This window comes from Camelus dromedarius, chromosome 13 (genome assembly GCF_036321535.1).
Source record: "Camelus dromedarius isolate mCamDro1 chromosome 13, mCamDro1.pat, whole genome shotgun sequence".
In the NCBI taxonomy this organism is placed as follows: domain Eukaryota; kingdom Metazoa; phylum Chordata; class Mammalia; order Artiodactyla; family Camelidae; genus Camelus; species Camelus dromedarius.
In genome coordinates, this window is record NC_087448.1 from 16,030,518 (window position 1) to 16,048,248 (window position 17,731).

Sequence of the window (17,731 nt, forward strand, 5' to 3'; positions counted from 1 at the left end):
TCATCAACTTAGGATAGCCAGGACAATCCGGAAAAAAATATAGAACAAATGGGAAGAGTGTTTGCCCTGAGTGTGGGATGTAATAGACAGGGGCACAAGAAGACTTTGCAGGGTCATGGAAATGTTCTATATCTTGATGTGATTTGTGGTTACCTGTGGGTATAAGCTTGACAAATTCACTGAACTCTACACTTTTAAGCTGTGTATTTTTGTAACGTATTCTTCAATTAAATAGAATATTGGAACATAATAAAGTCATTTCCACACATTTCATGTCCTTAGACAGAACTCATACAAGTTAGGATCCCTGAACCTTAAGCTTCAGTAGCTTCATGAAAAACTGTCTTTGTGGTCACCTCTTGTGTCCTCCTATTTCTATCCATGCAGACACTGTACTGGGCATCTCAGGTCTAGGCAGCTACTTGGTGAGTTCCACTACTTCCATCTCCCCTCCTCCCCACCTTAGAGGTCTTATGAAGATTTGCCTGAACTTGCACTCTTCTGAAGCTCTAAGAAATGTAGCAGGGTTGTGACATGCTCCATCTTTGTGCTTTTCTATGGAAGAGGAAAAATCACTGGGACACATGGATGTGCTGTGAGGTCAACAAGCGACAATTCGCCATCTGCCAGATGTATCACAATAATACTTCTTCTGCTCTGGTTTGATGGTGGGCTTTGGGGAACTCTGGAACTTGTCTAGTGTCTAATTGCGCTATGAGTGCACTATGTCCTTGGATCTCCAAATCTGCTATTGTTCTTTAAATGGTTTCCTTTTTAGTTGGGCTTTTCTAAAAGGCAGAAGTTTAGGGAATGTGAATCTCTTCAGTCTCTCAGGTTCTTCCTTGGGGATGAAGCTTAGAGAGTTTTGAAACCTCATTCATCTTTCTAATATCTATGTGTGTGGGAAAGATAACCTATTTCAGGTCTGTATAAGATTTTATAAAATCACAGGGGAGGCTCCATAAAATGTATATAATCATAGCACATAGCTCCTAGTATTTTTCAGAGGATTAAATAAAATAATGTAAGATACTTACAAAACTTTCTATTATACAGTAAGAAATCAAAATAAAATTACTATTATTAGTTACTCCTTGGACTATAGTTTGAGAAAGAAAGGGGGATTCACTCTTATTGGAAGTTACAAAATTTTGTGGTGTCTGACTGTTCCTAAGAGATTGGGCATAAAATATCCTAGCTAGAGCTGAATGAGGGACAAGAAACAGAGGGGGAGAACACATGAGTTTAATATGTAAAAAAATACCCTCATTGACTCTCTAGTTATTGTTGCAGAGAAAATAACATACTTATAAAGTTAATATAAGGATTACAAAGGGAAATAATGCATTCAAATTTCCTAGCACAATGCCTAGTATATAGTAAGTACTCAATAATTAGCAAATTGAACAATCGTTGTTTCTCATGAATTCTCATGAATTCAGAGACAGACACATATAGGAAAACATTTACCAAGAATAAAATGTAACAATGGCCAATTGCATAGCTATTTTCAAAAACTCAGCTGAGTAAACAAGACGCTAGTAAGAAGATTGAGCACTACCTTTCTAATCTAATGATAACTTACACTGACATACTATGATCTTTTACATTAAGTCCTATTATACGAATTATCTGAGGTAATCTTTAATACCTGTGAGATAGATATTATCTCTCTTTAATGAGAGGTTACAAATCCTGCAGAGGTGACACACAGCTAAGTGTCAGAGCTGGGATGAAACCCCATGAATTCTGTCTGATTCAAAGTCTCTGGGCTTTTCCACTAATCCAGAAATCTCTCATGTGCAAAAATAGAGCAAGCTATTTCCGACCCTTCCCAACTTGTCCAATTAGGATGCCCCTGAGACCTCTCTCTCTTATCCAAGTTCTTTCTGGCTTAGTCTGCCATCAAAGTTTTTGCTCCTTATCTTTTTCTAATTGGTTTTGAAACAGAATGATCACGTGCATTCTTTTCACTGGGTCTGAGCTACTGCAGAGCCTGAAAGAAAGGTGACAGTATATTGTGGGGATGGGCAGTATGAGCACTTAAGAAATAAATGGAATTTAAATGTGTAAGTCAGTTCAGAAATGGGCAGGAAAGAACCAAGAAAATGATTTTCATTTATCTTCCTTTTAATCAAAGCCTATATTTGAGGCAATGAAGTCCATCCCTCAAGGCAGAAGGCTTAGGGCTCTGTAATCACCAGATATTAATCTGTGGTTGAACAGATAGACTCTACAGTCCACCTCTTTCCTAAAATGGGGAAAATTCATCTTTCAGAGACATCTTTAGTTTACCTTCTGGATAGATGAAATTTTATATCTGGTAACTCTGATATTGATTAATTTTATCAGATCCCATATTTTACCAGGATTCCTTTCTTTGCATACAAATATTATAAAATAACCAAGACGTTAACTAATAATGAAAATTTGCATAAAAACAGAGGAACCCTGCACCGGGATAAGCACAGTACTTAGTAGCATAAGGAATATTTTCTGTATTAGTGTTGGTATATGAGAAGTTAGGATTGATTTGTCTATCATTACTTCACTGACTTTTAATATTTTAATCAACTCATTATAATATTAAAATTCACCCCAAATTGCAATAAGTTCAAGTATTCATTAGGATACAACATAATTATTTATAGGGGAGCATGTGCTTTGATTCAGTAATACTTCACTGAATCACATAATTATGAAATCAAATGCAGAAATACTGTTATTTAACAGCATCATAAACATTCATAACTGAAGAGTCCTGTAGCATTATACACTGAAATCCTGGCATTTAAATTTAAAATTAAGTATTACTAACACTTTTGTTGGAGAGGACAATATAAAGTGTCTGAATCACGTCTTGCTGCCACAGGAAAAAAATGTGTCCTAAATAAGTTTTTAATAATTCATGCTTCAGAGTCACCAGTGACATAAAATAAAATAGTTTGAAAAAGTCTGAATTTTATTATAAAATAAAATTTTTTTACTGGTTAGTGTTTTTATTTCAAAAAGGAGGAAAAGGAAACCTACCCACTAATGCCTTAAATTAAAAAGATAACTCTCTGGGTAAAGATGTAAAAAGTCTAAATAATAACAATCAATTCAATTGCAACCAAGAATAATACCAAAATCACTGGTGGGAGTGGCCTAAAACAGTGATGAAAAATAATGTTAAATGTGGCTGCTCTGTGGGAAAAAAAGTTAACGTGTGAGTATCAATTTCAAGAGGCTTCCATTGGCGTAAGACTGTCATCAGGGCTGTTTCTTTATCAAAGCGGAAAAGAATTTTTCAGAAACATACGGTATTCTTTGGGTCCTCCCTGGTTTCTGTATGGAATGGCTAGATTGGTCTGGGTTCTAGTTCATGACAATTAAAGCATGACAGGGTCTTGTTGGCATTTTGGGGTGAAGATCTAGTGTCTGTTGTCAGAATCCAGGACCCAACCATTTGCCTCTTTCTCCTGCTTCCAGTCTTTAGCTGCTGGCAACTCTGCATCACCTCACAGGGCACAGGGCGAGATTCTGGGTTTACTGAGGATCACATGGGGGCCCCAGGATGTGATCAACATTGTCACTCCCAGATCTTCTTACATGTCTCCTACTGCCTCATGGCCTATGTCAGGGGTCTTCTCTGGTGGGAAAATCTTCACAGTGCTTTTGATATGTCCTAAGGAATTCAAAAATGTGTTTTTCTTCACAAAGCCTGGCAATTCCAGGACTTTTCTGATGCACATTCAAAAATCCTGTTTTGAATACCCAGAGGTTAAATAATAAACTCTCTGCTCCAACAATCCTTATGCCCTATCCTTCAACCCTCTTCATCTCTTTACTCCTCCTCCCACAGATGAATGCCTCAGGAAACCAGAGAAGACCAGTATATGAAACTGCACAGGGAAAGAGCATACTAATATACACACATTTTTTAGTATTAATACCTTTGTTATACATGTGTAAATTGTTATTAAATGCTTTTGTTAGAAATATGACTTCAGTTCTTAGTTATTTACAAGAAAAATCACCTGTTCATTTCACAGTAAAGTTTGTAATATTAAAAAAAATATATATATACATATATAATTAAATTGCAATTCTAGAAAGCTTGTGTGAGGGAGCCAAACTGAGCTACCCTAACCAACCTTATCTTGGCCAGTTGAGTCAGGTGCTTGAGCGAGAGTGAGAGAGAATGAAAGATATTGAGAGAGCTGTGCTTCGTCATATTTACTTAAAATGAAGTTGAACACTGGCCTCTTCTGGAGGATCATTACTCAAATTTTTGATTCTGGCAATTTTTAAGACTGGTGTTATTGTGCTTTTGTTATCAGCTTTTATGAGCTCTTTGTACATTAAAAGTATCAAATCTTTGCCATATTTATTACAACTCATAATTTTCTTTTAGTTTTAGATTTCACCTTTCTGATTGTACTATTTATCATAATTTACATAAGCATTTTATAGTTCAACTTCTAAAGAAAAAGAACTAGAATTTTTAAAATCTAGTATATCCCAAGTACTTTAAAACAGTAACTATATTCACACTGGTCAGAAAGGCCATCATTAAAAAGTCCACAAACGATAAATGCTGGAGAGGGTGTGGAGAAAAGGGAACCCTCTTACACTGCTGGTAGGAATGTAGTTTGGTGCAGCCATTATGGAAAACAGTATGGAGATTCCTTAGAAAAACTGAAAATAGAATTACCCTATGATCCCACAACTCCACTCCTGGGCATATATCTAGAGGGAACTCTAATTCAAAAAGATGCATGCACCCCAATGTTCATAGCAGCACTAATTACAATAGCCAAGACAGAAGCAACCTGAACGTCCACTGACAGATGATTGGATAAAGAAGTAGTGGTATACAGATATACAATGGAATACTACTCAGCCATAAAAAGAATGAAATAATGCCATTTGCAGCAACACGGATGGACTAGAGATTATCATACTAAGTGAAGTAAGTTAGAAAGACAAATATTATATGATATCACTTATATGTGGAATCTAAAAAAATGACACAAATGAACTTATTTACAGAGACAAATTCATAGACATGGAAAACAAACTTATGCTTACCAGGGGAGAAAGAGGGATAAATTGGAAGTTTGGGATTTGTAGATATTAACTACTATATAATAGGTAAACAACAAGGTCCTACTGTCTAGCACAGGGAACTATATTCAATACCTTGTGATGGCTTATAATGAAAAAGAATATGAAAAGGAATATATATATATATAATCACTATGCTGTACACCAGAAATTAATACAACATTGTAAATCAACTATACTTCAATAACCGCCCCCCCCAAAAACCCAGTAACTACAAACATTCATTATTCAATAAATACTGCTAAATAAATTAAAAGAGGAACATTTTCCAGTTTCAGGACTCTGATTGTATTAATAGAAATCCTATAGTAACCTAAGGTGAGATAAAAGAAAGGAATCAAAATATAAAAAATACAGATTCAGCTTTTGTTATGTAGAATGATTTGGCTTACATTTTTCCTTTTCAATTGTAAGAACAATTTGTACTTGTTATATAAATTATTAGAAATTCAAAATAATACCTGAAAAAGATTGAATAGTTTCAACAAACATTATTTTTAAAAATTCACTATGGATGTATTTTGCATTTCATTTACATTTTTATGTACCTGTGAACATGCTGAATGTGTGAATGATTATCCTTTTTAAAACTAAGCATATATAACACTGATTTGGGGATTGATGTGAGTGACCTTCTTAATACGTGCCAAAAATGATCGTTTCATCTGACTATATTTTGTTTACAAATTTGTATTGACAAGTCCTTCCCCAAGCTCTGTAACCTCTCAATTCTTAGTATCAGCATTCATTTATTTTAGACAGTGGTTTTAAAAGATAAACTGAGCCATGTTAAAATTTTAGGAGTTTATTTGAGCAAAAACTAATTCAAATCAGGGAGTGCCAAATGGGAAGTAGTTAGAAGTGCTCCATTGACAGGAAGTTGGGGGAGATTTTTATAGAGAAAACACAGAGGCATCATTAATTGGCTACAGCTTGAAGAGCAGTTTTTCCTTAGGTTTCCAACTTAAGGCATTTAAAAGGCTTAGAGTTTGCTTTGCTTACAATGGGCACCATGGCATTAGAACCATGTCAGTCTAATGACCTCCTTGCTTAATCAATGTTACATTTTTCTAAAAATATATATATATTCAACTGATAGCAATTGTAATTTTAGTACTAATTGATTAGGAAATCTGATAATGCCAAAATAATTTGAGTATATACATCAACAAGTCAACATGCGTACCAGCATACACTTGAAAAATTATTATGGCACATGGATTTCCAGACCCCTTCCAATACCTCTTAATCTAAGTTCATTCTTTCACTCAAACCCACTTCTCTGGGTCACACCTTATGAATCACTGCTCGAAGAGGATAAATCTATCAGTCATCCCCCCAAACTTATAATCCTATGAAAATGAACAAACATCACTTTAAAAATTGTTGATTTGTCTGCTGTTTTTCCTCAAAGCATAACTTCCTCATCCCCAAAGCAGACTTTTTAAAGGTTACTTCCTACCTGTCCATCTTTCAAGATAAAAAATGGCTTTAGTCTACTGCAAAGCCCAATGATAATTTGGAAAATTATGGGCTGCCTTCCTCACCCCAAATCTATGTAGGATACTCTGACGTATGTTACTATGAAGAGGAAAGTTGGCATTTTTAAAAGACAACAGAAGAGCATTTTGTTTTTTCCATCAAGGAGACATTTTAATAACTTAAGTGCTCATTTGCAATCCCATAAAAAGTTTTCTTTCTCTTTAAATGTCAAGGTGATGTTTTCGTGATAAATGTAAAATTAAATTCATAGCTCATTCTTTTTACACCTAAAGTGACATTAGCAGGTGGGAGACAAACAATTATAAGTAGGCATTCCTAAGGCTAAAGCTAAGACACCTTTACCTTTAGAACTTAAATTCTTATATAAGTGGTAATAATTTAAAAAAATTTTCATCTCTAAATATGTTTAAGATACAAAATACATACTAAAGCACTAAGAAGGCAAAAACATTCACACACTCACAGCAAATTTAATTGCATATCCAGCAGAGAAGCAGCTATTTTTAAGCATGACTATCATTACTCAAATCATCAGATTTATTTTAGCGACTAAAATTACACCAGCAATAATAGGTCTTATATTTTATCATTCACCACCTATCCAAATTATAGTATTATCAGAGTTATTTTGTTCACAACAACCCTAGGAAGTATGTAGATTAAGTATTATTGTCCTCATGAAAATTCCAAGACAGAGAGAATGACAGGAACCAGCTGTAAATCACACAGATAATTAATACTAAAGATAGGACTAGAATCAAAATGACTTCATTCTCTGCCAAGATTGTATTCAACTAGAGTACCTCTATTGACAATAATGTAAAGTGCTTTATAGTATTTCATATTTATAAAGCAAGTAGTTAACGTTCTATGTAAAATAGGTGAAAAAAATAAATTGTGAACACTTTTGCCAGGAAAATATTTTATATCAATATTGATATAAATGATAATATTATGCTGGGTGGGGGTTGCATTCCCCATGGCTCCAGGCAGATTTACTTTCACTGTTTCAGTCTCAGGTCACTGGCCCGAGATGATTGCCCCAATGAGATCTGAATCACCTACAGGGCCATTCTCTTCTTTTCTTGAAGAATAGCACAAGTTCACAGCTAAAAAACTTTGTCATCCTGTTCCAGAAAATCAAAAAATTCCGACAGCCTTCCTTCATTCTGTCCCACTTTCTCTGTTCTCTTTAATCCCAGCTGGCAGTATGTCTGCTGGTATAATCCCATCTCTATTCCTGGCTTCTATCTGATGGCTGATTAGGTCCAAGGTTTATAGCCACTCTAATCTCCTCATCAAAATGGTCAGTCAGCTACACCCTCAGTGTCCTCTTCAGAACATGGTTTCTCATTTTTTTTGCAATGTAGACAGGCTGAAAATTTTTCAAATCTTTAAGTGCTATTTTTCTCTTTGCTCATTGCTTAACAATTTCTTCTTCAATTTATTTCTCTTTTCTTACATTTTACTATCAGCACTCAGGAGGAAATAAACTGATCCTTTGACACTTTGTTTAGAAATCTCCTCAGCTAAATATCCAATTTTATCACTCACAGGTTCTATCTTCCACAAAACACTAGAATATAGACACAATGCAGCCAGGTTCTTTGCCACTTTGTAATAGGAATCGCCTTTTGCTCCATTGTCCAACAACATGTTCCTCATTTCCATCTGAGATCTCATCAGAATGGCCTTTACCACCTATATTTCTATCAACATTCTGCACATGATTACTTCTGTATTCTCTAGGAAGATAGAAGATGAATTCTCCTTTCCTTTCTGAGTTCTCACCAGGATTACTTTTTACAGTCCATAGACTTTTTCTAACATGCACCTCAAAACTCTTCCAGCCTCTAATCATGACACAGTTCCAAAACCACTTCTACATTTTTAGGCTTGTCTCACTGTGTACCCCTCTTCTTAGTACCAAAAATCCATCTTAGTTCAGGCTGCTATAACATTACTACCACAGACTAGGTGGCTTAAACAATAAACATTTCTTATATGGATACTGATATAAGTGATAACTATCATGTTAATACTGATATAAATGAGAATATTGCTGCCTGTGAGACTGCATATATAAAATTATAAAATTAAGCACTTGGTGGTTAAAACAAATTGTTTCAAAATCATATATGCTTTGGCAGCACATACAGTAAAATTGAAATGACCCAGAGAGGATTAGCTGGGCCCTTGTAAAGGATGATACACAAATTCATGAAGTATTCTATGTGTATTTTGTGAAGCTTGTGCTCTTGGAAGTTACGTTTCATGATATATCTGAAAGCAATTCTACAAGACATTCCATGGTAGATAATTACCTTTACAGGAAGTAGGTTAGCAATTTTTTAAATTAGCAAATTTTATATTTTAAATTAATTTTTAAATTTAAAATTTTAGGTGCTAAAAGTGATCCATTTTATTTTATGAATTAATACTACATTCCCCCATATTTTACTTTTTTCTTATGAAATAGACTTAGAACTACATAATATTCATATTTCAGTATGTTATCACAATTTAGTATAGCGATACTGTTTGTGACCCACAAACCCACTTGTCCTCTGCTAGACATTTACAAAGGGAATAAAAAATAATTTAGACATAAAAAAGATATTGATATTGCAGAAGCACCATACATTTTACATGTAAAGTAGAGTAATTAATAGTATGAAACAAGTGCTTTGATCAAAACAATCTTATTCTTTATCTGTCACTTACTTCATCTGCTTTTTCTATAATATTCATATTTATTGGTGCAAAGTTTAAAATACTATTTTATAGTTAATTTTTAAGTTTGTTTTACCTCTAATATTATTTGTGCCCAAGAATTCCTTTTGAGGAAACATCACTGAAAAGGTGTTAAGATGAAAGAAAAGGTGAGAACAAAGGTGATTTTAGGGATATCAGAAAAATGTACAGTACATTGGAATGTCAGTTTGGATAAATATGTGTAGCATAATAATTAGACAGTATGTAAAACAATGTATCTAAAGTTCAGACCTTGCATATTAAACACGCAACTTGATTTACATAAAAGCAATTGTGACCTGTCCTGATGAAATGGAAAAGAACTGGGTTATAAGACTAAAAAAAAAAAAAAAAAGAAACAAATTAATGAAGTAGAAATTCATGAGTTAAATAAATGTACATTCTTTTTTGAAATTGAATGTTCTAACAAGAAACAAAAAAGCAACTTTTGGGAACACGTAGCGAACTGTGATTAATATTGAAGTGATCTGTGATTAAAGGACATGTTGAAAGGCACACACACTAAGAATTGGTACATTATTTTATTGACAATATAACCTGCTGTAGAAAAGTCACAATTCTATCTGTTTATAGTTATATACTTTTTAAAGTGTCATCTGTGACATCTGAAAATGTTTTTATCAAGGATTTGTATCTGATTTGATCAGTACCAAAAATAATCTTAGCATTCATGTCATGAAGTGTTGAAAACACTTTAGTAAAATGATCATTTCATAATAATTAAGGAAAATGGAGTCATTCAAACAATATATACCTCAAAATTTTACATAAGAATACAAATTTTCAATGTTTTTAAATTGATTCAGTGAAAAATAATACAGAGCTCTATTATACTAGAAACTGTTCATTCAAAAGCATTTCTGTGCTTTTTTCCAGTATTACCATTTATTTTATCCAAATAAAAATATTTGCAATTTATTTAACTGGTAGTATCTGATAAGTAAATTTCTTCCATGTTAGATAAGTTTATTTAGAGGCCTACTCTTAAAATAGTACTAAACTATCTTTTTGGACAATTCTCTTTTGGGCCACATTTTTCTTTTTACCATATATTGTCCTATATCATCTTGGTTACAGCTGACTAATCCAGAGGAAAGTTTACTCAGGGGCAACAAACATACAGCCTGGTCAGGGGTTTTTGAAAGAAAAGATAAATTACTCTCACTGAAATTTAAATTAAGAAAATCAGAGAGAATAAGTTGTATAATTTTACAAGATGTGTGGTCTAAGGAAGATTTAGAATTAAAAAAATACACAACAGAAAAGGCTGAAGTCAAAGTTAGTGGAAAAGGAATTATTCTTAAGCAGAAGACTGTTATTGGTAGACAGAGGTAAAAGAGAGAAAACATGCCTCAGTGGAGCACAGCCCTATTGGTTCGGAATGACTTCCACATCTATTCTGCAAGGATCTCCATGTCAACATTCTTTCCTTGACTGGGCACATCTTCCTTAACAAAATAGTGCTGTGCCAGATCTAAAGCACTTAGAGGGTAACTTGCAAAATCAACCACACAGGGGAGAAAATTCTCTCATGCCAACAAAAATTCTCTGAAGAATTCCTCGAAGAGCTCCATTTATCTACAGATCAGCAAATTGGGCCCAAAAACCTATTTCATATGATAAGTACACACAAATAATCAATTATTGCCTACTTCTTAGGTTAAGAATCCTTACAGTTAGTGGAATTATCTTCATCATCTCCAACAAGACAACCCAATTTCTCACAGCTGAAGCCTCTATAGACTCTGTTGGTTTTAATACACACTGAGGAAAAACAGGTATGAATCTGCATTTGTGTATTAAAATAAAAACAACACCTTAAGGAGGTAAATTATAAAGATAACTGATAGATACAAAAGGACAAACCTGAATATTGATTGCTCTAAGCATCAGAAGATCCACTTTAAATTCTGTTCAGGGTTCTCTCTCCCCTCGTCCCCCTCAGGTTTTGAATATTAGAAATTGGAACTAGAAACCTCATTGTCACATTTTTGCATTATTAAATGATAGCACTAAATTCGTTTTCATCAGCCTAATTGTTAAAAATATCTATTATGCAGAAATCTTAGCCCCATTGATTCTTTACTGAGTAAAGCTATTATGCTCATTCCAATATACTTAGTAATCTGTTGCATTTTAATCCCTCCTTCGAGATAGTGAGTGTTGAATAAAATTGAAATCCCTTAATACATTATTCCAATCTACAATTCAAAAAAAATTTAAAGGAGTAAAAGGGTATCTGTTCTATGACTGGATCCACTTAAAAGAGAGTGTCTATCTAGTCCAGATCCCCAGAGTGACAAAAATTCAAAATGAGTTAACATTTCATTTTTGAATTACCCTCTTTTGTTTAGATTTTAAATTTCTGAACGACTTAAACTAATCTATATTCAACACTGTTTTGTTGAAGTAAAAGGGCAATGGTTATGTGTTAAAATTCACTTGGGAAAAGAACAAGGTCAACAAAGAAAAATTTTTTTTAAATAAAGGAGAACAATATTTGTTATAAGAACTACTTTTTAGACCTCTTTTCTTTGCCCTTGGAAGAATTTTAACTGAAAAGAAATATCAATTATACCTTTTTTGCTATTCTCTTGAGTTCTGTGACAGGATTAGCTGTCAGGAATCTTGGGGCCAACTTGAGCATGAGGCTCCCAATGTAGAAAAGCAAGTCAAATTCAACCTCCAAAAGGTTCTCTGCTGCCCTGGCTGCCTAGCAGGCTGCCACACTGTTCTACGTCTTTTGAGGGCTAAGGGCCCAGCAATTTTTCCTCTGAATATGGCTCCTCTATGTCTGTGTCAGACTCTCAGGGTGTCACAGTGTTTTTTTAGACTATGGGAAATCATTTGAGAATTATCAAATGTATTAGGATTATAAGTAATGATTTTATAATTTCCATTTTGCTCCAGCTGAGAATCAGAAAAAAATGATTTATATATTTTTGGCATTTTGAAAGAAATTTAACAAAGCATTACTGCAGTACTTCTTGCTGATTCCATTGTTTACAAGGTCACAAGCATGCCAGCTCCCAATTATTCAAGTCAGTGGGTAACTGTCAATGACCAGAGGGGACTTTCATTTTAACCAATTGTTACAATTTCCTCTTACAACTCATCTAAAATGTCAGCAGCACTTCCTGAAAACATACTTGGACTATTTAGTTTTCTTTTCTTTTATGCCTCCTTGTACAACTCCCACATTGAAATTGCTCTTGTGTGAATCACCAATGATCTTCATGTTATAAAAGCAAACGGATGCTTTTTGGTGATGTTATTTTGCTTAACCTCTTTTCATTCATTCATTTAATGAGTTATTGAGCATTTACTGCAACCAGACACTGGGGAAACAGAGGTGCACAAGATGTAGACCATATCTTTATGATATTTGTAATTTAGTTTGAAAGACAGACACTGAGCAAGTAATTATAGAGGTGTTAAATGTTAGGAAAAACGTGCCGTGGGAACATATAATGGAGAGCTACTCTAGCTTTGAAGTTAGAAAAGGTCTCTCAGTGGAAGCAATTTTTCGTTGCATTCTGAGTTTAAGGGCTGATCTGTAAAGGGGAGATAAACAAGAAATTTTTGAACAGAGAGGAAGGCAATTTTTACTTCCTTACCATTATTTCAGTTAACAACTACTCATCTACCAAAGTAGCATTAAATCTAGATAAATAATGAGGATTTAAAATTAGAGACAAAAAAGAATGTATTCAACTGTATTAGGAACATGGATTTGGTGATTGCATGGATGTTGGTAGGGGAAAGGGTAAAATTAACGAAGTCTCTGAGTTTAGGCCACTAAGTAGGAGATGGCGTCCTTTATTAAGACTGGGAACACTGGAATAGCAGCAGGTTTGGGAAGAGCTCATGAATCCAGTATTGCATGTGTTGAACTTGAGGGGTTTGAGATAAACCAGTAAGAATGATAAGTAGGCAATTAAATGTATATTGTCCCAGAAAAGAGGCTGGAGGTATACACAGGTATCTTAAATTAAAAAACAAAAAACAAAAAACAAACAACAACAAAAACAAAACCCAAACTGAACTCATTATCACACACAGCAAAATACGGTCCCAGTTCCCGAATATCCTTCTGATGATGGGTCTGACAACCACGCTATAAAACAGAAGACTGAGACACATTTACTCCTCTTATTTCATATTTTCTCATTTCTCATGTCTTTCCCATTACTGTCCCACCAATTCCACTTTTTAAATTTCCTCAGTCTCACCTTGTACCATTTCTCATTTTTCTGGGTAATTCCAATAGCCTGCTAATTTAAGTTATTTTGTCAGTAACATCATTAAAATGAACATTTACATCACTGCCAGGGTAAGCTGTTTAAAGTAGAAAACATTTCTGTGTTTTCCCCTTTCTCTTCTTCCCAGTGTTAACTTCTAATAGATCTTAAGATGTAATTTTACTAGTTGTGTTTTCTTTCTTAGTTTTCCATAGATCTCTTTTTCCAAAGTATATATGGACATAAATTCCTTTCAGTTCTTTTCTCATCTGCCAATTGTTTTGCTTAAAGTCTAGCATACAGATTGTAAAGCATTATTTTCATTATGGAAGTAACAGAGAAGAATAAGATAATGGGTAAAAGCATGGCCTATAGAGAAAGACTGTTAGCATTCAGAATCCAGCCACCATACCTACCAGCTTGGTGACCTTGGACAGTTAACCTACCTGTGCTTCACTGTCTTAATAAGTAGAATAGGGATGATAATAGTGACTATTTCATAGTGTTGTTTTGAGGACTGAATTAGTTAATACATTAAAGTACTGAGAATGGTACCTGACACAAAGAAAACACTATTATTAACTATATCAAGGATGGCTTCTGAATACCAATAAAAGAGGGAATGCATACATTAATCAACTAAATTAACTCAGTCATTAATGTAGTCAAAATTTATTGAGCACCTGATGTGTGACAGGCATTGTCCCAACACTGATTCTATGGGAACAAACATAAAAAGCATGGTTTCTTTCACTATCAAACTCAGCACATGGAGGAAGGAATGTACATTACACATTTGTGAGGAGTGATATATTTATCAACAGCACAAACATATCATATTTAATATTTCTGAAATAAGATTTATCTTTTTCTTTTAAACCTACTTTTCCTTGCTTCTTGGTTTCAATAATGGAAATATTTACTCATTTGCTTATCAGAACTGGGAATTGTCCTCCACTCCTTGCCCTTTTATTCATGTATTTAACAAATATATATTGGGTACATTCTTTGGTGATATAACATTAAACATGACAGACACAGTCCCCACCCCATCAGAACCTATGCTATTGTGAATATCTCACACTTTATGGTTAGTTTTCCTTACGGAGGCAGGAAGAGGTCTTATTGGTGAGAAGTCAAACATCTAAAGTACTAAATTGCATCAAACAGTTAAGCTATTCAGGGAAACAATGTAAGAGCTGCTATATGGCAGCAAGTGACTCTAATGAGAAGGAAAGAGGACTGCAGAGTTAGAGGAAGTCATCTTGTTCAGGAATGGTCGTGGAAGCTTTTCATACTACAAGTGGGATTTATGAGATGAAGGGCTTACATAAGAATAAGGAGAATATGACATTCCAGAGAGGTTGAGTCAAATTCATTATTTACTTATTAGAGCCGATTATTTTTCATTTAGTTTCTGGCCAAATGCCTAACTGTTGGGACTCCATCTTAGCCCCATACTGGAGGTCGGGGTCCTGGAAATAGAAAACGACAATGAAGATGACTCAAAAGTCACTAAATCATTACCAAATACTTGGCCAGTCCACAGGAGATCCTAACACCCACCCTACTCCCAAATCTAACTTTTTTGATGTGCTTATAATTTGTCCATATTATCTAGAATTATTTCTGTACATGATTATTAAGGACTTTTGAAGTGGCAGAATAGATCCAAAATTACTTTCATGGTGCTTGAACAAATAAAGTTTAAGAGAGCTTGTCTTAGAAGCAAGACTGATAAGGAAAATCTGAGAGGCCCAAAAGAAAAAAAACAGGATTAGACTCATACCCCTAGAGCTTGCTTTGTCTGCCTTTTCATGAAACCTCAGTTGGCCTTATCTAGTTTCTCCATGTTTATCTCTGCTAATTCTTTTTCCCATCAGGCCTTGTTTATAGATCTGTTTATTCTCCCTTAACTCCCAGCCCAGTTGACAAAGGCTTTAGCACAGGCTCTGCCAGCAAACAGATTTTGTGAGATCATGCTCATCTGCCTCCTTTATGACTCTGGATTTCCAGACAAATTTCGGGGTTCCCCATTAACGTAATTCTCTAATCTGACACACAGTCCTTTGATGAAAGAAACATATGTTAATTAAAACATATTATTAGCTTTGTCAATTCAAATGAAAATGACTCTGATTTAGACATAGGCATAGAATTTTAAAGTTAGAAGGGGCCTCAGAGATCACCTAATAAATGACTGGTTTGGGTAATTGTTCTCTCTTGCTGTGTCTATTAGCATCTGCATTTTATTCAGTGCTGTCAAATACATCCCTTTAAAAGAGATAATATGACCTTAGGAATATGGAAAGTTTCTAATAGTTGTACTTTTTAACAATTTTGCTAAAGTCCTCTGACCTGACAGTTCATGACATAATTATTTATTAGGCTAGGGATAGAATCATTTGTGGCTTAGGGTAGATAATAAAAGGGATTACTACCCAGGCAGTTTCTTCCTTAAACTCATAGTATTCCTAATCTTTTTCCCTATGGCAACAGAGCAATTACTTTCCAGCATGTTGATTCCTTTGTACTTTAAATATCGATAAATGTAATCATGCTGAAAACCTGGGGGTTAGCTGGTGCTCCTGAACTGAAATCTCAAACTGCAGAAAAGCACTGATTCACAGCTTAGTTTTCTACAAAACCTGGTTGCAACTGTATGTAAAGGACTAGGTGGCTCTCAATTAAATCTATAAATATCACAGTTGTGAAGAATAAAGCCTAATATGGTCAAATCTTGATTAAAACATTATTTCCAGAAAATTGAATAAGTTTGTTGGGTTTTTTTTGTTTGTTTGTTTGTTTGTTTGTTTTTGGAATTACAGGTAAAACTTGGTTGATTTACAAAGAAAGTTTATAAAAATAGAAGGATGGTTGGCTCAATATGGGGGAGAAGGAATACGATACAGTTGAGCATAATATCTGGAATTATGAAAAAGAGTCAAACATGTAATACATGGAAACCAAATTATACCAAAGAGACTGTATTTTAAAATTCATATTGTACGAGAAATCAAGTGAGTTTAAGGAATGGAAATCTTTGATATGATTTTTTCAAAGATTAGAACATCTGCTTCAAGAAAAATTTCTACAAGCCTGGGTATTAACTTGCCCTAAATGACAATTACACCAAAAATGAAAGTCTGCCTAAAATACCATGAGAAATCATGGGTTTTATGTAATCTACTCTATTTTCATCAGTTTTATCAGCAATCAAGGAACTATAGTGCAACAATTAAAGCAGGGTCCTGGTTCCTCCTCAAGAAATATACATGACAATATATTTTAGCTTTTCTGCAAGAGCTAAGGCTCCCACCCAGGTGGAGAATGGTAACTTCAGGCTGAGCAAAAGAGTCCTAGAACACCACCTTGTTACCTCACCACCAACCAATCAGAAGAAAGTCTGCACACAGTGGAAGAAAAGGAAGATTCTGACTTCCTCCTCAAATAATTAGATGTGATTAACTTCCCCTTTCTCCCTTTAGAAACTTTCATGGCCAAGCAGAATCTTTGGAGGTGGTTTTGGACATGAGTCTACCTTCTCTTCAGGTTGCTTGCTTCCTGAATAAAGCAACCTTTCCTTTCCAACCAATGGTTGTCTCTTGAGATTGGCTTTTGAGTGGCAAGCAGCAGAACCTGAATTCAGTAACAAGTTCTTGAATAGTTCACAAAACATTGTGGATATATCCTAACTAGGATAGCTATATTAAAAAAAAAAAAAGTGTGACAGGAGCTCGTATTCTGCACCATGATTAAAATAAATCTTGAGTTTATTATTACTTGAGTTATGAGCAAATAGCTGAAGTATCTGAAGATTTTTCTTCCCTTTTTTTTTCAAGAATATTAAAACACATCATTATGTCAGAGATGAAGAAATTTTCCTCTACCCTTCTAAGTTCTTCTGGCTGCTCTAAGAATTAAATTTACATGAGACAGATTAATAGGAGAAAATCAAACTAAAGTTTAATAATATGTATAAATGGGTAACTAGCCAAAATGACCCAAACTGTCACCTTAAATACCATCTTCAACTAAGGACAGAAGAGGATTTGAGAAATAGTGGTTTAGGGCTTCAAAGGGAAGGAAGGCAATCTACATGG

General features: G+C 34.4%; 1 non-coding gene across 1 annotated transcript; it reads left to right on the plus strand.

Annotated features, from left to right (window-relative positions):
* The first annotated feature begins 8,750 nt into the window (after window positions 1-8,750).
* LOC116157311 (U6 spliceosomal RNA) lies at window positions 8,751-8,852 on the plus strand. The gene has a single exon (XR_004141339.1). It is a non-coding gene; the product is annotated as a U6 spliceosomal RNA (small nuclear RNA).
* Window positions 8,853-17,731: the final 8,879 nt, after the last annotated feature.